At 41.4% G+C, this 24,015-nt stretch overlaps 1 long non-coding RNA gene, 2 other non-coding genes and 1 pseudogene across 3 annotated transcripts; all 4 read right to left on the minus strand.

Moving 5' to 3' along the window:
- Window positions 1–159: 159 nt before the first annotated feature.
- On the minus strand, window positions 160–1,174 carry LOC100410069 (pyruvate kinase PKM pseudogene; annotated as a pseudogene).
- A 15,695-nt stretch (window positions 1,175–16,869) lies between these two features.
- On the minus strand, window positions 16,870–18,511 carry LOC108591244 (uncharacterized). The gene is made up of 5 exons (XR_004741920.3): window positions 17,901–18,511; window positions 17,725–17,802; window positions 17,575–17,647; window positions 17,205–17,263; window positions 16,870–16,978 (listed from the first exon to the last, which is right to left on the minus strand). It is a non-coding gene; the product is annotated as an uncharacterized LOC108591244 (long non-coding RNA).
- LOC118153358 (small nucleolar RNA SNORD50) lies at window positions 17,076–17,145 on the minus strand. Its single transcript, XR_004742597.1, has one exon. It is a non-coding gene; the product is annotated as a small nucleolar RNA SNORD50 (small nucleolar RNA).
- Window positions 17,369–17,438, minus strand: LOC118153359 (small nucleolar RNA SNORD50). The gene has a single exon (XR_004742598.1). It is a non-coding gene; the product is annotated as a small nucleolar RNA SNORD50 (small nucleolar RNA).
- Window positions 18,512–24,015: the final 5,504 nt, after the last annotated feature.

Here is a 24,015-nt window from a genome sequence, read left to right on the forward strand (position 1 = left end):
GCCCAGCTAATTTTTGTATTTTTAGTAGAGACGGTGTTTCACCTTATTGACCAGGATGGTCTCGATCTCTTGACCTTGTGATCCACTCACCTCGGCCTCCCAAAGTGCTGGGATTATAGGCATGAGCCACTCGCCCGGCCATATATATGCTTCTTTGCATTAAATTATAAAAGCTGTGACAGGCTTAAAGGGTATCATAATTTCTAGGTAGAAAAAATGTAGAAGTTTATACATTTGTATCTGATCTGAACTGTAAGAGACATAAATATAGCTGTGGGTCTCAGCTTCTGTGGGAAGGTAAAAGCCTAACTCTGGTGGGCAAGTGGGAACCTTCCTCCAATTTGCAATAATTGCCTTTCTAATTTCATGTACATTAGATGCCTTGTGGATGTGAGAGGCAAACACCATATCCACATCCCATTCTACCCCAAGCTTCAGATCCTGGATGTCTTTTTCTGACATGGCAAGCAGGTCCACAGCCACCCAGGAAGGTCTATACCCTTTTTGCTGCCCAAGGAGCCACCATTTTCCACTGCTATTACCAGAAGGTCAGTACCTTTCCGCTCTGCCTGCAGAAAAATTAATTATTCTATCTGCAGATCTTGCTGCCCACTTCCACTACCTTGCAAATGTTCTTGTAGTCAAGCCACAGGAAGTTCTCATCATAGTTTTCCATGTAGGCATTATCCAGTGTGATCTGAAGGTAGCTCCCTTCTTCAGCTCCACCTCCATGGGGACATTGTCCTGCGTGAGCCCAGTTCAGATATCAGGCCCTTTAGTGTCCATAGTCACAGCAACTGGCCACTAAAGACTGGGGTCAGAAGCAAAGCTTTCTATAGTTGTGCACACATTCTTGATGGCCTCTGTGTGGTACTCGTGAGTTCAGACAAGCCATATTAATTCCAGACTTAATCATCAACATTTCCACCAATCAGGAAGCTGGGCCAACAGTACAGATGATGGCAGTGTTCTGGGTTGTGGGGGTGGCCAGTCAATGTTCAGGCAGCACACGTGCTCCAGCAGTGTGTCAGCCATGACTACGGACAGCTGCTGAGTCTGAAAAAAAGGCTGTCCTGGCTTCACTGTGGGGCTTCCACTTGGCTTCTGAGGTCTTCTGGCATTTTCTCGCTCAGACTACTTGCAAATGCAGAGAGGTCAGGAGCTGAAGGACATTCACTCCTCTCTGTTATATATGTTTTATTTCCAGAATGTCTATTTGATTGTTTTCACATCATCCAAATTATTTTTTATGGTCTTTTATTTCTTTATAATATACCAATGTATTTCTTTATTTCTTTAAACATTTTTAACATATTTATTTTATAATTTTTATTTAAAATTTCTGTATCTGAAGTCCTGTGAGTCTGGTCTTGAGGTTTGAAGATTTTGCTAATTCTTTTCATGCTGGCTCAATTCCTTGTGTGTTTTAGATTTTTAAAAAACTTTTAAATGTTTTTAAGTTGACATCATAATTGTACATATTCATGGGGTACATAGTGATGTTTCAATATATATCATGTATAGTCATCATATCAGGGCAATTAACATATTCACCATCTCAAACATTTATCATTTTTTGTTTTAGGAACATTCAATATCCTACTTCAAGTTATCTGAAACTATATATTACTGTTAACTATAGTCATCTCACAGTGGTGTAGAACACTAGAACTTACTCCTCCTATCTAGCTGTAATTTTATATCCTTTAGCAAATCTCTCCCTATCTTCCCATCTCCCATACCATTCCCAACCTCTAGTATCCTTTGTTCTACATTTTACTTCTATGAGATCAACTTTTTTAAGCTTCTACATGAGTGAAAACGTGGTGTTTAACTTTCTGTTCCTGGCTTATTTCACTTAACATAGTCTCTTCCAGTTCCATCCATGTTGCTGTAAATGACATGATGTCATTCTTTTTTATGACAGAATAGTAGCCCATTATATATATACATCATGGTTTCCATTTTTTTTTTGAGACAAGGCCTTGCCCTGTTGATCAGGTTGGGGTGCAGTGGTGCTGTCATGTGCCAGTCTCCTGGGCTCAAATGATCCTCCCACCTCAGCCTCACTTGTACTTGGCTAATTTTTAAAATTTTTTGTAGAGATGGAATCTTGCTATGTTGCCCAGGCTGGTTTTGAGTAACTGGGCTCAAGCAATTCTGCTTCAGCTTACCAAAGTGCTGGGATTGCATGTGTGAGCCACTATGTCCAGCCCACATTTTCTTTTTTTTTTTTTAATTTAAAAAATTTCTTCAATCCCAACATGCAAGACACATTTTCTTTATTTATCTGTTGTTGGACACCTAGGTTGATTCCATATCTTAGCTATTGTGAATAGTGCTGCAATAAACATAAGGATGCAGATGTCTCTTTGGAAAAAAAATAGCTGTGTTTTCTATTGGTGACAAACCCATAGATATTGCTAGTTTACTGTGGTGTACAGTCTACATTTGTTATTGGAGGAAATGCTAAACTTCAGTTAGTGTTAAGTAAAAGGATACATATTTTCCCCTGTCCAAGTTCATAGACTTCTTGAATTTTATCCATGGCTCTCTATGGGATAGTGGAATCTGAGATAAAAAGGACTGGAGTGGAGGCAGAAAGTGGAGGAAGTCAAAGAACTGATAAACCAAATTGTTTGGACATTGACATGTGAATATTAGTCACTTATACTCAGGTAGAAGAGTGTGTAAAATGTCATATTAGCTATTGTGATTGAAACCTCAACATTCATTCTGTCCCGAAATGATTGGTCCACATCAATCATAGTGATGCCATTCTCCTTCATAGTAAGCAGTTTAGTAATGGATACATGATCTAATACTAGTAAATGAGATGAGAAGTGTGGTCTGTCAGAAATTTTTGGAACCGAGTTCCTCATTCTCAAGAAGAAATAAAATAAGAGATAATCCCGGGCCAGGCGCGGTGGCTCACACCTGTAATCCCAACACTTTGGGAGGCCGAGGCGGGTGGATCACGAGGTCAAGAGATCGAGACCATCCTGGTCAACATGGTGAAACCCTGTCTCTACTAAAAATACAAAAAATTAGCTGGGCATGGTGGCGCGTGCCTGTAATCCCAGCTACTCAGGAAGCTGAGGCAGGAGAATTGCCTGAACCCAGGAGGCGGAGGTTGCGGTGAGCCGAGATCGCGCCATTGCACTCCAGCCTGGGTAACAAGAGTGAAACTCCGTCTCAAAAAAAAAAAAAAAAAAGATAATCCCTCTTCTCCTCTGGCTAATATTGTGTCTAGATACAATGTCTGGAACTGCTGCTGCCAGTTTATGACCATGAGAGAAGCCATCTTGAGGGCAAAACTTATAGACCTAGGGTGGTGGAGTGGAAAATGGAACAAATCTGGGTTCCTCGTATAATAACTATGCCATTAAATCAATTTACTTTCATTACCTCTGAGCCTCCTTTTATAAGAGCTAAGAAATTTGGCTGGGCGCAGCGGCTCATGCAGTAATCCTAGCACTTTGGGAGGCCAAGGTGGGCAGATCACCTGAGGTCAGGAGTTCAAGACCAGCCTGGCCAACATGGCAAAACCTGTCTCTACTAAAAGTACAGAATTAAAAGTATAAAAGTACAAAAATTAGCCGGGCGTGGTGACAGGCACCTGTAATCCCAGCCAATCAGGAGGCTGAGGCAGGAGAATCGCTTAAACCTGGAAACATGGGAGGCAGAGGTTGTGGTGAGATCAGATTACGCCACTGCACTCCAGCCTGGGTGATGAGAGCAAGACTCCATCTCCAGAAAAAGAAGAAAAAAAAAAAAGAAAAGAAATTTATGTATAGTTAAAGCCATTTGGAGTTTGATGTTATATTCAGGTAAATGCATCTTAAGACAGAGATGGCTTTTTATTAAGAGATAGGTATGGAAGAAGTGTTGACATATAAAAGGTATATTTTGGAAAGTTATTTTTACATTGAAATCAGGCATAGTGGCATGTTACTGTAGTCCCAGTTATTTGGGAGCCTGAGGCAGGATTGCTTGAGCCTGGGAGTTAGAAGCTACAGTGAGCTGTGATCAAGCCACTGCACTTCAACCTGGGAAATAGAGTGAGAACTTGTCTCTTAAAATATACTCACACGGGCCGGGCGCGGTGGCTCACGCCTGTAATCCCAGCACTTTGGGAGGCCGAGACGGGTGGATCACAAGGTCAAGAGATTGAGACCATCCAGGTCAACATGGTGAAACCCCGTCTCTACTAAAAATACAAAAAATTAGCTGGGCATGGTGGCGCATGCCTGTAATCCCAGCTACTCAGGAGGCTGAGGCAGGAGAATTGCCTGAGCCCAGGAGGCGGAGGTTGCGGTGAGCCGAGATTGCGCCATTGCACTCCAGCCTGGGTAACAAGAGCGAAACTCCGTCTCAAAAAAAAAAAAAAAAAATATATATATATATATATATATACTCACACACACACACACACACACACAGACATATATATATACTAAACACGCACACACACACATATATCTTGAACCATCTTTGATGGCATTAAATTCTCCAACTTTCAGTTCTTCACTTTGCCAAGTATAGCGACTTACACCTATAATCCCAGCACTTTGGGAGGCTGAGTTGAGAGCATCACTTGATCCCAGGAGTTTGAGACTAGCCTGGGTAACAGAGAGAGACCCTGTCTCTACAAGAAAAAAAAAAAAGTAGCCAGTTGTGTGTAGGGGCATGCACCTGCTAGTTCCAGCTACTTGGGAGGCTGAGGTGGGAGGATCACTTGAGCCCAGGAGTTTGAAGCTGCAGTGAGCTATGATTGTACCACTGCATTACAGCCTGGGTGATATAGAGAGACCCTGTCTCAAACAAACAAACAAATAAATAGTTTAACCATCTGTTCTGTGAAAAATATTACAAAGAAGATAATGTCTAAATTCAGATTGGAACTCTTCTAAGCTGCCATATAAGTGTATTATGTTCTCTCATTTTTGTACAAGGCAAAAACAGTGGAAATATTTCATTAATATGAATTTTTAAAAAATTATATGGCTATCAGAGAATATAGTATGCAGAGTTTTAAACAGTTGGATTAAGAAACTAGGCATTATTTGAAAAAGGAGGAGAAAAATACTTATGGCTTCAGTTACTCAACATTCTGTTCTTAGAATTTTTTAATTGTTTGAAATGTTCATAATGAAAAGATGGGGGATAGGCCAGGCACGGTGGCTCATGCCTGTAATCCCAGTACTTTGGGAGGCTGAGGTGGGCGGATCACAAGGTTGAGACCGAGACCATCTTGGCCAACATGGTGAAACTCCATCTCTACTAAAAACACAAAAATTAGCCAGGTGTGGTGGTGGGTGCCTATAGTCCCAGCTACTTGGGAGGCTGAGGCAGGAGAATCCCTTGAACTCAGGAGGTGGAGGTTGCAGTGAGCTGAGATTGTGCCACTGTGCTCCAGCCTGGCCACAGATCAAGACTCCATCTAAAAAAAAAAAAAAAAAAAAAAGATGGGGGATATATACGTTGTTGGGTTAGGAGATCGTGAAGTAATACCATAGAGCAGAGATGATAACAGAGAGAAAATCAGAATATTAGATGTTTGGTATAATATGCTGATGCCCCACATATACCTGGTTGGTCAAATTGTTCTACCTGAGCCAAAGGGAAGGGATGAGAGATATGCATGTAATTTTTAGCAAGATTGATCGATATCTGTCTTTATGTCTATTTTTGTAACTATCATCTTTCTATCTATCTATCCATCTGTCTATCTCTAATCTGTTTTTGAGACAGGGTCTGACTCTTGAATCCAGGGGTTCAAGTGATTCCCCCCAACCTCAGCCTCCGGAGTAGCTGTGACTACAGGTATATGCCACCATACCCAACTAATTTTTAAGTTTTTTTTTTTGAGACGGAGTTTCGCTGTTGTTACCCAGACTGGAGTGCAATGGCACCATCTCGGCTCACCGCAACCTCTGCCTCCTGGGTTCAAGCAATTCTTCTGCCTCAACCTCCTGAGTAGCTGGGACTACAGGAGTGCACCAGCATGCCCAGCTAATTTTTGTATTTTTAGTAGAGATGGGGTTTCACCTCGTTGACCAGGATGGTCTTGATCTCTTGATCTCGTGATCCACCCGCCTCGGCCTCCCAAAGTGCTGGGATTATAGGTGTGAGCCATCGCGCCTGGCAAATTTTTAAGTTTTATTATAAAGAGATGGTCTTGCTGTGTTGCCCAGGCTGGTCTCAAACTCCTGGGCTCAAGTCATCCCTGTGTCTTGGCCTCCCAAAGTGCTGAGATTATAGGTGTAAGTCTCCACTCCTTGCTATGCTGTTTTTTTTTTTTTTTTTTGAGATGGAGTCTCACTCTGTCACCCAGGCTGCAGAGCATTGACACGATCTTGGCTTATTGCAACCTCTGCCTCCTGGGTTCAAGATACTCTCCTGTCTCAGCCTCTTGAGTAGCTGGGATTGCAGTCATGTACCACCACATCTGGCTAATGTTTCCATTTTTAGTAGAGACGGGTTTTCACCATGTTGGCCAGGCTGGTCTGAAACTCCCAATCTCAGGTGATCCATCCACCTCGGCCTCCCAAAGTGCTTGGATTACAGGAGTGAACCATTGCGCCTGGCCCATGCTGTGTTTTTAAGTGATGAGAAATTGCTAAGGAATTTTACTTAGCTGTTTCTACAGATCACATATTTTTTAACTAAAGAGATCTGATGGACTTAACTTATTTGAACATAGTGGCTTACAATATTGTGTTTTCTGATATGCACAGAAACACCCAACTTTATTAACAGTTATAGCTAATGCATGATGACAAGCACTAGATTAAACATTTTATATGCATTCTTTCTTTCATTTCCTTTTTTTTTTTGAGATGGAGTCTTGCTCTGTTGCCTAGGCTGGAGTGTAGTGGCACAACCTGGGCTCACTGCAACCTCCACCTCCTGGGTTCAAGCAATTCTCCTGTCTCAGCCTCCCAAGTACCTGGGACTACAGGCATGCGCTATCACACCCAGCTAATTTTTGTATTTTTAGTAGAGATGAAGGTTCACCATATTGGTCAGGCTGGTCTCCAACTCCTGACTTTAGGTGATCCATCTGCCTCAGCTTCCCAAAGTGCTGGGATTACAGACATGAGCCACTGTGCCTGGCCCTCTTTTTTTTTTTTTGAGATGAAGTCTTACTTTGTCACCCATCCCGGAGTGCAACGGTGCTATCTAGAGGCTCACTGCAGTGTCCACCTCTCAGGTACAAGCGATTACTCCTGCCTCAGCCTCCTGAATAGCTGGGATTACAGGCATGTGCCACTACGCCCGGTTGTTTTTTGTCTTTTTAGATTTTTAGTAGAGACAGATTTTCACCATGTTGACCAGGCCGGTCTCGAACTCCTGACCTCCTGTGATCTGCCTGCCTTGGTCTCACAGAATGTTGGGATTACAGGCATGAGCCATCGTGTGTGGCCTGCATTATTTTGCTGAATGCATGTAAATGTCCCTAAAGCATATGCTCTGAGTGGAATACCCTGAATTTAATCACAAAGAGAACATATGAGAGCACTGTAGAATCATAAAGACATTACACATCTAATATGGACAGGTGGACCATGTTTGCGGCAGCAGGAAACTGCACTGTTCTGTTACAGAACTAGCCAGAATATAAAATCAAATTGTGAAGAAACACAATATCTTTTGTTGGAAGTTAAATCAACATAAAAAACTCACAGATTAAAAAAATTATTGTATACATTTCAGACATGTACAAAAATAGTGAAAGAGTATAACAAACTCCTGAGCCCATCATTCCAACATTAACAATTATCAACTTCAGGCTAATCTTGTTTCATTTATACCCTTCAACCACTTCCTTTGTTTCCTGCATTATTTTGAAGCAAATCTCAGACATCATTTCATCCATAAATAATTCAGTATGTATGTCTAAAAGATACAGACTCTTTAACAACAAAGAGCCAAATGCCATTATCACACCTAACAAAGTCCCAATTATTTTTTAATACATGAAATACCCTGTGTTTAAACATATATCTCATAAATGTCATAATATTTTCCCCTAATATTGAATGAGAATCTAACTGGGATGCAAACATTGAGAATGTTGATATATCTTTTCAGATCTTGATTTATAGGTTACCCATTCATCTCTTGTTTGGTTGGTTTCTTTCCTTGCAATTTATTTGTTAGAGAAATCATCTGTGGGCTGGGCAAAGTGGCTGACTTCTGTAATCTCAGCACTTTGGAAGGTCAAGGCAGGTGGATCTCTTGAGGTCAGGAGTTTGAGAACAGCCTGGCTAACATGGTGAAACCCGGTCTCTATCAAAAATACAAAAATTAGCCAGCTGTGGTAGCAGGTGCCTGTAATCCCAGCTACTCAGGAGGCTGAGACAGGAGAATTGCTTGAACCTCGGAGGTAGAGGTTGCAGTGAGCTGAGATCATGCCACTGCATTCCAGCCTGGGCAACAGAGCAAGCGTACATCTCAAAAAAAAAAATCATTTGTAGAGTTTTTCATAGCCTGGATTTTGTTGATTGGATCTCTGTAATGTAGTTTAACATATTTCTCTGTCATCTGTAAATTGGTAATTATATCCAGAGGCTTTATCAAATTCATATTCATTCTTGTTGTCTTCATACAAGAGTCTGAAATAGGCAGTGGCAAATTCTTTCTTCAGGGACATATAATATCTATCACCTCTCTTTTTTGGATGTTAGCAGTCATTGATGTTTATTGCCTATATTAACTAATTTGTTAGAATGTTTTTCTAATTCAGTTTTTTTTTTTTTGAGACAGAGTTTCGCTGTTGTTACCCAGACTGGAGTGCAATGGCACGATCTCTGCTCATCGCAACCTCCTCCTCCTGGGTTCAAGCAATTCTCCTGCCTCAGCCTCCCGAGTAGCTGGGACTACAGGCATGCACACCATGCCCAGCTAATTTTTGTATTTTTAGTAGAGACGGGGTTTCACCTTGTTGACCAGGATGGTCTCGATCTCTTGACCTCGTGATCCACCAGCCTCGGCCTCCCAAAGTACTGGGATTATAGGCGTGAGCCACCGCGCCTGGCCCGAATTCAGTTTTTAAAAGTATCATTCTAAATTCATAGATTTGAAGATATTTTCTGTCTTTTTCTCTATTATAGTTAAATAATAGACAAATTTTCCATCTTTCGAAAGTGAGAGACTCTCCAAGTTGACTCCTGAGTTCTTTTAACATAACTCTAGCAGTCTTGCTACCTACTATAGCAAGGTGCAACAAGCTCATCTTGTACATTTCTTGTCCCAAATCTGTTTCCTTTTAGTGGTAAGTAGTATTTAGAGGACATAATCTGGGCCCTAGGGGTAGGGTTCATAGATTTTGATGCATATGAATCATACTTGGAGTTTCTGAGTTTTCTTTCACAGTGGTTCTCATTTGACTAAGAGTGAAATCCTTTCAATGACCCAATAATCACAGCACTTTGTAAGGCCAAGGTGGGCAGATCACAAGGCCAAGAGATCAAAACCATCCTGGGCAACACAGTGAAACCCTGTCTCTACTAAAAATTAGCTGGGTGTGGTGGCACATGCCTGTAGTCCCAGCTACTCAGGGAGCTGAGGCAGGAGAATTGCTTGTACCCACAAGGTGGAGGTTGCAGTGAACCAGGATAGTGCCACTGCACTCCAGCCTGGCAACAGAGTGAGACTCCGTCTCAAAAAAAAAAAAAAAAAAAAGACCCATTAAGGCCTACATAAGCTGCATGCCTTGCTTCCTTTCTAACTATGCATGCTCTTTCCTCTAGGCCACTGCTATGGAAATGACCTTTTCCCAGATAAATGCATAGCTCAGTCTCTCACCTAAGAAACAGTGAGAGATTTAGATATCTAAATCTCTGCTTAATTAATGTCACCTTTTCATTGAAGCCTATTCTGTCAACCCCATTTATTTTAATTGCCTCTCAGATGAGAGAATCCCCATTTGAAACTGCAATATTTATCAGCTACCCAAACCTACTCCCAATGTCTCATATCCTATTTCTTCTCTGTCACTTCTCACTTTCTAACATACTTGATAATTTATTTATTATATAATGTCCTTCTCCTCTTCCCAAAATGTAAGCTCCACAAGGGCAGAGATTTTTGTTTGGTTTACTACTGTATCTCTAGTGCCTAGGATAGTATGTGTACATGGTAGGCATTCAGGATATTTGTTTAAAGAACAAATGAATGCAAACCTTAGAATATTTCTGAATCATCACACACTTAAGTCTACCAATATGGTTCAATCTCCTCAGGAACAGATTGAATTGAAAGCAAACAATATCCTTCAAGAAAGTGAGCTATATCAATATGTGGGGACAAGTCCATGAACTTCAAAACTATCCTGATATCTCTGGGCATGTGACCAAACTCTCAACAATGTGTATCTCTCTCTCTCTCTCTCTCTCTGCCTCTCAGACAGGGTCTTGCTGTGCCTAGGTTGGTCTTACAGTCCTGGGCTCAAGTGATCCTCCTGCCTTGGCCTCCCAAACTGTTGGGGTTAGAGGCAAGCCACCATACCTGGCCGCAATGTTTGCATATTCTTTTTTCTTTTCCTTTTTTGTTTTTGAGACAGAGTCTCTCTCTGCTGTCCAGGCTGGAATTCGGTGGTGCAATCTTGGCTCACTGCAACCTCAGCCTCCAGGGTTCAAGTGATTCTCCTGCCTTAGCCTCCTGAGTAGCTGGGATTACAGGTGACTGTCACCAGGCACAGCTAATTTTTATATATTTAGTAAAGACGGGATTTCTCCATGTTGGTGAAGCTGGTCTTGAACTCCTGACCTCAGGTGATTTGCCTGACTCAGCCACCGAAAGTGCTGGGATTACAGGCGCGTGCCGCCATGCCTGGCCACTTTTTTCTCTATTTAAGGGCTAGTCAATAATTAAGATGTATCCCAAAGAGTACACCTTACTATTGCTCCAGAGTAGTTTAATGCTTGTTTTCATTGAAGCAATTAAACTAATCAATTATTAGCAACAATTCCCAAACTGTACTTTTGTTAGTTTTAAAATTTTTGTTTATTTATTTATTTATTTTAAGACGGCATTTCGCCATGTTGGTCAGGCCGGTCTTGAACTCCTGACCTCAGGTGATCCACCCGCCTTGGCCTCCAAAGTGCTTGGATTTCAGGCGTGAGCCACCACACCTGGCCTATTTTAATTTTTTATTTTGAGACAAAGTCTCACTCTGTAGCCTAGGCTAGATGGAGTGCAGTAGGGTGATCTTGGCTCACAGCAAACTCGGTGCCCTGGGTATGAGCAATTCTTCTGCCTTACCCTTCCAAGTAGCATGAGCCACCATGCCTGGCTAATTTTTGCATTTTTAGTAGAGATGGGGTTTTACCATGTTGGCCAGGCTGATCTCAAACTCCTGACCTCAAGTGAACTGCCTGCCTTGGCCTCCTAAAGTGCTGGAATTACCGGCGTGAGCTACTGTGGCTGGCCCCAGACTAACTATACTTTTGTATAAAAAGTAGTTGATTAAAATTATTTGGTATAAGTGTGGCCACTCACATCAATAATACTAGCTACTCAGGAGGCTGAGGTAGGAGGACCACTTGAGGCCAGGAGTTCAAGACCAGCTTGGGTGACAGAATGAGCTCTCATCTCATTGCTTTAAAAAAAAAATAGCAGCTTGGTGAGGAGACTCACACTTTTAATCTCAGCACTTTAGCAGGCCAAGGTGGAAGGATCATTTGTGGTCAGGAGTTTGAGAGCAGCCTTGGCAACGTAGTGACACCCTGTCCCTATAAAAAGTAATACAAATCAGCTGAGCTTGGGGGCATATGCTGGAGGATCTCCTGGCTATTTGGGAGCCTGAGTGGGAGGACCCCTTGAGCCCAAGAGTTCAAGGTGACAGTGAGCTATCATCAGGCCACTGTATTCCAGCCTGGGTGACAGTATAAGACCTTGTCTCTAAAATAATAATAATAATAATAATGATAAGGTTATTTGGCCTATATTTTTATGACTGCTCATATCCATATTTTTAATGCACTCAACGTGTTTTTATTGATGGAATGGCCTCCAGTTATTAAAAATATGCATATGAGCAGTAATATAGACACAGTGCAAATAACTTCAACTTTTTTTTTTTTTGAGAAAGTGTCTCACTCTTGCCCAGCTAGAGTGCAGTGGCACAATCATAGGTCACTGCCGTCTTGAACTCCTGGGCTTAAGCGATTCTCTCATCTCAGCCTGCCATGTAGCCAGATCCTCCAAGTAGCCCAGCTAATTTTTTAACACTTTGTAAGGACAGTCTTGCTATGCTGCCCAGTGGGTCTCAAATTCTTGGCCTCAAGTGATCTTCCCACTTTGGCCTCTGAAAGTACTGGGATTACAGGCGTAAGCCACGGCACCTGGCCTAATCAACTATTTTTGTACAAAGGACAGTTTGGGGTTTGTTGCTAATAGTTGGTCACTTTAACTGCATCAATAAGAACATAGGTATTGCCAGGCATGGTGGCTCACACCTGTAATCCAAGTACTTTGGAAACCAAGTCGGGCAGATCACCTGAGGTTGGGAGTTCAAGACCAGCCCAACCAACATGGTGAAACCCTGTCTTTAAAAAACAAACAAACAACAACAAAAAAACCATAGGTATTAATTAAACATATTAAACTTCTCTAGGACACTAGTAAGGTATGCTCTTTGGGGTACATCTCAATTCTTTTGAATCTCGTCACTGATAGTGATTCTGGGTTTACATTATACTTCTTTTTGTGGTATTCAAAATATGAAGTTGGAAGGCCACAACAGCTTCCAACTCTTCTCACTTCTATCTCTTTCGGAGAATTTAAATCACACCACCAGTTCCACACTAAAATACACGTTGAATTCCATTCTATTAGACATTTTATGGATGCCGTTACATTATCCTAGACACCAAGTTTAAACAGAGATTAAAGGGAAGACTCTGCTTTAGAAGAACTGACACTCCAGGTCCAGAGAGGGAGAAACAAATAATCACAACATGATATATGGCTCAGTCTGTAGTATTAAATGGAGAGGGCCTTATTCTACCTTGTTTTCAACAACACCTTTCTATGGCACATCTGATCCTCTGTCATTACCTGTGACAATTTTCCAGCCCTTTCCTTTTTTTTTTTTTTTTTTTCCTTCCCTGATCAGCTTGGGATTACAAGGTCAATACAGTAATTTTAGCACTTTTACCTGCATCCTCAATACTCTTGGCCCATTATTGCTCTGCTCCTCTTGGTCAATTTATCCCTGATTTTGGATTAATCCAATCTATCTGCTTTCTGCTCCCAGGGAGATAAGCACTACAGAGTACTGAAGAAATATATTCATTATCTTTGTTAAAATTGGTGGTTTTCAGCCTCAGCTGATAACTTTATCAATGCTAGACAAATTTATAACCTGTCCATGGTCGGCTCCATTTTCCTCCAACTCCGCAGTGTCTGATGAAAAAGCCCTATCATATTTCCTAAATTCCTCATCTTATTCTCTCCTGAAGATCACTTGTCTGTTACTTTGCAGTCATCATCAGACACTAACTTCTTCAATTTTCATGTTGACCAATGGACTACATTAAATCCAAGGCATTTTCCAGTCCCAAGCAACTATTTGCTTGGTTCTCATCCTTCTTTTTCTCGGCTCATTTCAATTCCAGGCATTGTTAGTTTCTACTTTGTTGAATTTGACAACAGATTTCTGTGGGCTGATTTTAGTCACTTAGCACAAATTATTCTCTAGGATTTGAATAAACCTGAAATGTCCTAATCCTGAAAGGCCACAGGGTTCAACTCTTGGACTTTCTTCTCTATTGGTGATCTCATCTCATCTATGGCTTTAAATATGCCTTACATATGTTGATAACTCCTAATTTTATTTCTTTAGCTCAGACCTCTCCTCTGAACTGTGGACTTCTATATCTAACTGCCTACTCAAAGATCCCAATTTGAGTATCATGTGCCATCTTAAACAAGTTCAAAATTAAGCCTACAAGAGAACATTTTTGGCAGTGATGGATATAGTCATTCTCTTGATTAGGTTAATGCTTTTATGAGTGTGTACCTATGAAAAAAAACTCATCAAATTGTATACTTTTAAAATGTACACATTTTTGTACATCACTATATTCACTACAGAAGGCAAGGACGAAAGTTTCCTGATCTCAATAAAGTGATGCACATTTGTAAATATCATCTTCAAATGATAAACTTTTTGCATATTCTGAAATGCCTTTTCCATTATTCCATTGCTCTTTTGAAGAGAACGATAATGAGTGAAGTAACTGACAAGAACAATGAAGTTCTCAAATAGGTTAGATTGAACTGTAATTGATTTGCAATTCTCTAGTTACTAAACCCTTGTAACTCTGATAAACTCAGCTACATTGCATGCTGAGACCTCAGCAGTGGACTAGCAGTATAGGGAGAAGACCAAGACTCATGAGAGTAAGAGTCTGGTTCTCATACTGAAAAGGTATCCTCTTCTGCCCCAACATGGTCTCTGTGTACATACAGGGTGGAGGGAGTAAGACCAGGGCAGTGGCAACATTCAGTCAGACAGCTAGGTCATATATACTAATATATACTTATAAGTACTATGTTGTTTGGATCCAGAACCAAGTTTTTGGGAAGATGGGAATGAGGGGCCCACTCCCAGGGAAGGACTAGCAAAAGATAAGCAGGTTATTCTAGCATGCTGAGATTCAAACAAAGGCTCTAATCCCAACTGGGGAACTGATAAAAAAAATCATGAAAACGGCTAAAAGCTCTTTCATGGACAGTGGCCTGAGTGCTGACGTGTTCCTCAGTTCACAGGACACAGTTCAATGGCGAGCCAAGAGTGGATATTGGGTTTCTGGCAATAGAACTAATTTTAGAAAGCACCAAATGGTAGGTTTGAGCTTACTATATTTTAAGATTACCTGGAAGCCTGGTATAAGGCAGATGATAAATTCCTGTTGGCTAAAGTCAGACACATGTAAATTATCTTTTAACTTCTGAAACTAATCAAAGCACACATATCCCAGTCTAGTAAGTATAGTCAAACTGTTTAGGTCCTTTTTTTTTGAGTCAGGGCCTTTGTCTGCTGCTCAGGCTAGAGCGTAGAGGTGCAGTCATGGCTGATTGCAGGCTCAACCTCTAGGTTCAAGTGATCCTCGCATCTCAGCCTCCCAAGTAGCTGAACAAGTGCATGTCACCACATCCGGCTAATTTTATTTGTGGAGATGACGTCTTGCTTTTCCAGGCTGGTCTCTTCCTAGGTTCAAGCAATCCTCCCAAAGTGCTGGGATTACAAGCATGAGCCATTGTACTTGGTCCCAAGCAGCAGATATACTCTCGAGAGTTAACTTACACAACTAAAAGTCCCTGATCTTAGCCGATATTGCCTGAGTTTTTAGGGAGGCTATTAGAGACTAATAATAGCTTAAGGGTATTAACATTTTAGTTTTCTGTCCCACATCTATTCACCCTTTTGGTACCCAAATCCTCAGTATTTCTCTCAGGCTCTGGACCATACTGTCTTTGTTCAGTATTTCTTAGGCCTATTTTCCCAAAATCTGTGCTGGTTTAAGACTCAAATCCACTTGTTCTATTTTCAAGAATTCTTTATAGCTTGACTTTTCCTAGACATCTTGTGCCATGGTTCTTTTATTTCAGGCCTTTTTGGCAGAGCCTAGCACAGCTCAGTGAATATAAAGTCAATGTGGAATACTAATTTTGGTATCAACTAAGAAAATGTGACATATTAAAAGATCTGTTGGAAGGCAAAGGAGGTAGGAGCTACAGGAAGAGGTCAGAGGGCTCCAAAGCAAATGGTCTGTTTCACAACTTTGTCTTGTTTGCCAGCTTTGAGAAAAGGGTAAGGAAATCTTCCCTGAAAACTCTATGGGATCTCAATAGTCTTTTACCACTTACTGATGTGTCTGGCCCTGTTCTAGGCACTTTTGAACTAATGAAAAACAGATTTAAAAATTTTAAACAGAAGTTCTAGGAGAGGGAGAAAGACAATGACAATGATTATAATAGAGTTTTAAGCACAGCAGGTAAGGGCATCAGAGCAAGGGTGCAAATGCAAACACTGCTTTAACTGCCATCTTAAACACACTACCTTCAGTGTGAAGGTGCATTTTCTTTTTGAGATGGGAGTCTCACTTTGCTGCCCAGGCTGGAGCGCAATGGTGTGACTTTGGCTAACTGCAACCTCTACCTCCTGAGTAGCTGGGATTACAGGCATATGTCACTACACCGGGCTAATTTTGTATTTTAGTAGAGATAGGATTTCTCCATGTTTTGGTCAGGCTGGTCTCCTTCAGCTGATCTGCCCACCTCAGCCGCCCAAAGTGCTGATTACAGGCGTGAGCCACCACGCCCGACAATGAAGATGCATTTTGTCAACAAACGTTACATGCCAAGGCTTCCCTCAATTTATTTGGTAGTATCAGATACTCAGCATTATGTAACCCATCCTGCCAAATGATCTTTCTTCGTAGATTTTAATTTTAGCAAGCCTGAATGTCTTTACCAGATTGTTTTATCAGTTACTTTCCCTCATGACCACACTTAGTTGATAAACTGCTATCATTATTGTATTGGGCTCTTATTTTCTATATCTCATCCCCCCAATTTCTCAACTTAAGCATCCAGGCTTTCAAATCTATTAATTACATCAAAACTAAATATTTCATGATTTGCTCAGTAACACTTCTTTTAATGCCTGACATACTTCCCACCAGTAATTCCTACCTCTCTACTCTTACACTGATCCCAAAACCCTTACATTGTACCTTGCATAAAGCCGAAACATTTATTCAGAATTATAAGGCTGGTTAGTGGATTTTCCATCTAACGTCTGCCATGTTATTTCAGGACCTATTTAAAAATAATACAAAAACAACATAATCCAAAATTACATTTTTATTTTCATGTTTGTAAAATGAAGAGCTTCTTTCTGGATGGTTTTCTTATCAGCTTTTCATACCACAGTCAAGCAAACCTCGTGGTACTAGCCCTAGAAAAGGAAAAACATGAGATTCTTACAAGACTATCAACATTATAACAGCTTACGTAAAAGCATTTTGAAAAAAGTATTGTCCTTATAATGGTCCATCTCAGAAGCCAGATCCGTAGTTTTTTTTTCAACAGAAGTTCAGGTTCGGGATAAGATCATCACAGATAAGACCAAGGCCACAATATTCACTAATTGCTAAGCAAAAAAACAGAAAAACTCCACTTACAGAAATCGTTGCAACTTTGGAACTTCTGGGCTCTATCAATGGGCAGACAGCGACCCTCACTGTTGGCAGAAAAAACAAACCCCCAAGATTTTGAGCTGTTGTGAACAGAGCTGTTACAAAATCATGGCAACAAAATTTACTCCACCTCTGAATATTGGTCTTAAATCTCAGAAGCCGAATCCGTACATATTTTTCTTCAGGTCATCAGCTTCGGGATAGGTTTCATCATCAATTAGACCAATCATGCCTTACACATGTACGCATAATACATTAAACCGCACTTCTGTGACACTGACCATAAACCAAGGTAAATCTAAAAGCCAAGTATTATAGTACAAATAATACAGAACTTTTAAGCCATATAACTTACTTCAAAATGAAGCTGCTAGTCAGTGACATCTGACATTCATATCTTCATTAGCTACTTGTCAGCACCCAAAACACTTCAATGACAAAAAAATTAATTTAGTCTAAGTGTAGATTAAACGCTACGATCATAAAGTACTAAAAGAACACATACCTGTTAAGAGTGTTAGGTTTTAACCAAGCGATTTTCCATTAAATATTCTCCCAGATCTGTTGGAATTTTTTCACGTACCTAACAAAAATAAAATTTCAGAGGATGCAACAGTTGCTATTCCTGTAAATCCACAGGTTTACTCCTTTAGTTTGTAAATTAAGTTTAACAGCTCTTACCTTTGCATCTTCACCGAGAGGTTCCGCTGTGTCACTGAAAGACAGCGCCATTGTTTCTGCGAGGTATCGATGTATAAGCATTCTCGCAGAAATGTCACACTCCAAGGCGTTTTTCCACATGAAACCCCTACCTTTCGTTAATCCAAATTGCACACAATGCCGCCTTCAAACAGCTCAATCTCAGCACAGGGTCGAGACTACCCATTTTAAAATAACGCCGACGGAAGGTCTTCGCCATTTTAAAGGCCCCTGGCTCTTAAAACTAACCCTCTACCCCAATCCCGTAACTGTGGTTTTTCCGCCGCCGTTCAGGCTCGTGCTGGAGGCCTGCAAGCGCGCGGCGCCCGTCGCTGATCGGCTGCCTCTTCACGCCAAAACTCGGAGCCTGCGGCCGCCAGGACTCAACCTCAGTACAGGTGGCAATCCGGCCGCGCGTTTTCCCACGTGCAAGCTTTCAACCCTCAGCTCTCTAAGCTTATCTCTAAGATGGCTTCACAGTACTAAGGCACCTATCTCTGCCTGCGCCACCATCTTTTGCTCGCGTACTCGCCCACAACCACCCACATAACAAGCAAACAGCCAAACGAACCAGAAGGCCGACGTAAAAGACCGAAGCGCTTAGCCAGCAGCTCCCTATATAGCCTCCCAGAGTCAGAACGAGGCCGCCCCGCCCTCTTGCACCTATTGGACATGGAAGTAATAGGGGGCGTGGCCGCGAATTAGCGGGAGCGCGCGCGGCGGCTCCTTTCTTCCGATGCAGGTTCTGCGGTGTGGCGCGCGCCGCAGTCCGGCCGCGCGCCCGTCCTTTTCCCAGCGCTGGCCTGCAGGCGCGTTGCGAAGCGACGTTGGAGAATCTGGCGGCCACCAGACCCTACGTGGCGCGGGAGTGGCGCCAGAATTCAAACAGCCGCAGTTGGAAACGACGCTACCACCCGCCCCGAGCCAAGTCCGCACAGGACAGATTGGGTCCGAGAGTGGACACAAGTTTTGCAGCGCAGGGCGGCCTCAGCGTAGAACCGACTCGAGAAGCCGGGCTGACTAGCTGGAGCTGGGCTGGAGTGGGCCCCCAGCGGAGGCCGCGGGACGAGCGCGCGAGCCCTGGATGCTGCACTCCAGGGAGAGGTCAGTTGGCTGACAGAAACGCTCCGGTGAAAAAGCGGCAAGCGCCACGTGAGAGCCGCCCGGGCACGCGGCCCCGCCTGGCCTTAGGGCGGGCATGAAGGCGTCGTGAGGGCCCTTTCCTCCTCACGCTTCCTCCTGTCAGGCATCCGGTTACACTCTAAACCTAACCATACAAGTCTCGCTCAAACACCGAACGTGAGATTCAGTGCTCCATTTTGCAGAAGAGAAAACTGAGGCTTAAAGCAGAGAGGTAATTTGGGTAAGGTCACACAGCTGAAATGCTTTGCTAATTTTAACTATTTTTGTACTAAATTAGTTATACTGAAAAGAGAGAAATATTAATTTGAGAAATATCCCTGAATACTTTATCCAGAAGACAAACTTACAAAATTCAAAAGCAGTACTTTCATTAATAAGCATGTTTGCGTGTGTGTGTCAGTGCGCGCGCGCGCGCACACAACGACGTTTGAACATTTCCGTATTTGAAAATTCAGGTCGTTCTTCTGTATTTCAGAGCAGGACTTATTAACGTTGTTTATTTGTGCATTTGGTTATGGTCCGACTCTGCTAGAGTGTGGGAGGAACACATCTGATTTTGTGCTCTGCTGTTTATTTTTTCTTAGAACAGAGCCTAGCATTAGGTAGGTTGTCGGTTATGGTTAAATGAATGAGTGAATTAACTAATACATTAGGTGGCTTTTTAGAAAATTAGAATGAAGATCAAACTTCATATTAAAAGGTAGTAGTGAAAAGCCCATGTCTCTAACAGGAACCTAAATGATGAAGTATTCACTGGGCCGGGCATTATGTCAGTTTTTATATTACTTCGTAATGTTTAATATAAATTTGTGTATTGCTCACAGTAAATAGTAAAACAAAACTAATACAGTACAAAAAGATATAAGAGGCAAAGTAGGCCCGGGTGTGGTGGTTCATGCCTGTAATTCAGCACTTGGGGAGGCCGAGGTGGGAGCATTGCTTGAGCCCAAGACCCTGTCTCTACTGTATTAAAAACAATTAAAAAAAAAAAAAAAAAAAGCATAGCGAAAGTATTTTTCCATATGCCTAGAAATCTCCCTAGTTGTACTCTTCAGCAATAATATTAACAGTTTTTGAGACTTTCTATGCAAATGCAAATATATGTACTTCGTTTTTCACATACAAATGAAATCTATATGCTCTTCTGCAACTTGTTTTTCCTTCTTTTAGCTATCATAAACATCTTTCCATATCAGTACACATAGATGACTTTTCCCCCTCATACAAGGTCTCACTTTGTCACCCAGGCTGGAGTGCAGTGGCTCTATCTTGGCTCACTGCAACCTCTTGGGATCAAGTGAGCCTCCTGCCTCAGCCCACCAACTATGTGGTACAATAGGCAGGCGCCACCATGCCTGGCTAATTTTTTGTATTTTTCGTAGATGTAGGATATCTGCCATGTTGAAGACCATAAACACCACCTGGTCAAAAGCCATACAAACAGTGATTCCCAGCACTGTGGGAAGTCGAAATGGGTGGATTGCTTGAGCTCAGGAGTTCGAGACCAGCTTAGGCAACGTGGCAAAACTCTGTCTCTATAAAAAATGCAAAAAAAAAACCCTCAAAAAACAAAAAATTAGCTGAATGTGGTGGCTTAGGTGAGAGCATGCCTTGAGCCTAGGAGGCAGAGGTTACAGTGAGCTGAGATTGTACCACTGCATTCCAGCCTTGGTGACAAGAGCCAGACCCTGTCTCAAAAAAAAAATGAAGTTCTAATCTATTTTATTTAACCCAAATATAATCAAAGTTTTTTATTTTGACATATGAACACTGTAGAAATTATTGAAATATTTTTCCATTTGTTTTTTGTATGCAGTAAATGAAATCAGGTGTGTATTTTTTTCTTACATCACATCTCAATTTGTTCTGTACATTGATCATGATTTTTTAACTTTTAGGTGTGCAAATACATGTGCAGGTTTGCTTTGTATAGGTAAACTTGTATCACAGGGATTTTTTGTACAGATTATTTCGTTACCTAGATATTAAGCCTAGAACCCAGTAGTTATTTTTTTCTGCTCTCCTCTGTCCTCCAACCCTCTACTCTCAAGGAAGCCTCAGTGTCTATAGTTCCTTTCTTTGTATTCATGAGTTCCCATCATTTAGTACCCATTTATAAGTGAGAACATGCAGTATTTGGTTTTCTCTTCCTGCAGTGGTTTGCTAAGGATAATGGCTCCAGCTCCATCCATGTTCCTGCAAAAGACATTATCCCATTCTTTTTATGTCCGCTTAGTATTTCATGGTGTGTATGTACCACATTTTCTTTATCCAATCTGTCTTTGATGAGTGTTTAGGTTGATTCTATATCTTTGCTATTGTGAATAGTGCTGCAGTGAACATTTACATGCATATGTGCTCTGTACTTTTCAAGTGCTCAGTTGCCTTATGTGGCTGGTCACTGCATTGGACAGCACAAGTGTAGGGTGATTCATATACAAGTTTGAGAACCACTGTTTTATGGTAAAAGTAAAAGGTACTACATATCTGATATATATTCCAGTCTTTTTTTTTTTTTTTTTTTTTTTTAATTTTGAGAGAGTCTCACTCTGTCGCCAGGCTGGAATACAGTGACACAATCTTGGCTCACTGCAATCTCTGCCTCCCGGGTTCAAGCAATACTCTTGCTTCAGCCTCCCAAGTAGCTGGGACTATAGGCATATGCCACCACACACACCCAGCTAATTTTTGTGTTTTAGTAGACACGGGGTTTCACCATGTTGGCCAGGATGGTTTCTATCTCTTGACCTTGTGATCCACCTGCCTTGGCTCCCAAAGTGCTGGGATTACAGGCATGAGCCACTGTGCCCGGCCTATTCCAGTCTTTTTTTCTTTTTTTTTAAAAAAAGAACCTTCCATGTTATTATTTTTTATTGAGAGGGTCTTGCTCTGTCACCCAGGCTGGAGTATAATAGTGTGATCACAGATCACTGCAGCCTGAAACTCCTCAGCTCAGGTGATCCTTCTGATTCAGCCTCCCGAGTAGCTGGGACTACAAGTGTGTGCCACCACATCCCGCCAATTTTTTTCTTTTGGTTGACACAGGGTCTTGCTGTTGACCAGGCTGTTCTTAAACTCCTGGCCTCAAGTAATCCTTCCACCTGGACCTCCCAAAGTGTTGAGGTTACAGATGTGGGCCACCGTGCCGGGCCCTGTATTACTTTTGACTCAAAAACTAATAATTGTAACAAAGGCAATGTAAAAATGAAATTAGTTCAGAGCCTGATAATTGGACAACAGTGCCCTCCTGTAAATGTGTACAATCACTGTAAAGTCAGTACACAACTCCTTTAAGATATTTGTTTCTTCAAGAAACAAAGATAAACTGAGGGATAAAGCCATTGGTTTTAGGTGTGAGAGCTCTCACACCTAAAACAGTCAAACAGATTACTACCAAATATTTGGTGACTTCGTAAAGATCAATACTGAAATTAAAAGTGTCTTTTATATTTAAAGTCTTTATTATTTTTGAAAGTAAGTTCTCCTATTCTGTAACAAAATTCCTGATAAGATAATCACTTTAGTCATTTTTTTTAAAAGAAATGTTCACTGAGCCCCTGGTGTATGCAGTGTACTTCAGAGAACTCTAATGTGAATAACAAAAGTCAAACTTGAAGGAATTTATAGTTTAGTAAAAAGTGTCCACTCAATTTTTTACAGAGTTTAGATATGAGATATTGTGAGGGACACCATTATAATTTTGACCATGGAAATGGAAGGTAGGGAAGACAACATTTGGTGAGAACTTGTTATATGCTGTTAGGTTCTTACATGCATTAGATCATGTACTCTTCAAGACAGTTCTGGTGTGTATTTTTAACTTTATGTTAGCAATGAGCAAAATGAGGCAGGGAGATCTCAGTTAACTAATGTTCCCAAGTCTTTCTGACCTTAAATGCATAATCATGTCACCAGGGCATTATGTAGCTGTGCCAAAGAAAGAAATGAAGGATGTGATGATGAGCTGTGGGAGAAGAGAGGAAGTGGAGTGGAGCCCAGTCAGCCTAGAGAATGACAGCTAGTTACTGCTTTGGGAACAAAGAAAAGAAGATAATTCCATTTTGGTTGTGTTAAATTTTGGGTGGAACCTTTGGTTGGTTACAGTTGTCCTGTTGTCCATCAGAAATGTGGACCCAAAGCCAGAGAAAAATCAGCACTAGAGGACCATTTGACAAACAATAATGTAGAAGGGATGATCGAAGCCATGTGAACAAATGAGTGTGGAGAGAAAAGAAAAAAGAGCCAATAGTGGTGGCCTAGAATTAGAATTAATACTATAGTGTGTACAGCTAGCTTATAGTATACAACCTTAAAAAGAGTCGACATAAGGATCTGGTTACAAAATTAATGTATAAGGAAAAAGTACACAAAGATTTTGGTGAAATCGTGGGAGAAACATATATAAGAAGTTAAGGCTGGGTGTGGTGGCTCACATCTGTAATCCCAGCACTTTTGGAGGTCGAGGTGGGTGAATCATGAGGTCAGGAGTTTGAGGCCAGCCTGGCCAACATAGTGATACCCCGTCTCTACTAAAAATACAAAAAATTAGCTGGGTGTGGTGGCGGGCACCACAGCTACCCTGGAGGCTGAGGCAGGAGAATCACTTGAACCCAGGAGGCAGAGGTTGCAGTGAGCTGAGATTGTGCCACTGCACTCCAGCCTGGGTGACAGTGCAAGACTGTCTCAAAAAAAAAGTTAAGTTTTGGAGGCATAATTACCTTATTCCAAAGCAGAAAAATTGTCTTAATAAAAGAAATAATTCTATGACAGATGAGGTGGATCTAAGGAAACGAACGTAAAGGAATTCTACCTCTTAGTCTAATATTCTTTTTAAATTTTTCCCAATGTCTGATCTGGCCAGTAAATTCTAGGTTCTGTGGCAGGATAGCCAATGGAAAATCTTATGAATACTCCAAGAAATAGGTTAAAGAGTGAAATTAGAAAAAATATCTTG

The sequence above is a fragment of the Callithrix jacchus genome, chromosome 4 (genome assembly GCF_049354715.1).
Source record: "Callithrix jacchus isolate 240 chromosome 4, calJac240_pri, whole genome shotgun sequence".
Lineage (NCBI taxonomy): Eukaryota > Metazoa > Chordata > Mammalia > Primates > Cebidae > Callithrix > Callithrix jacchus.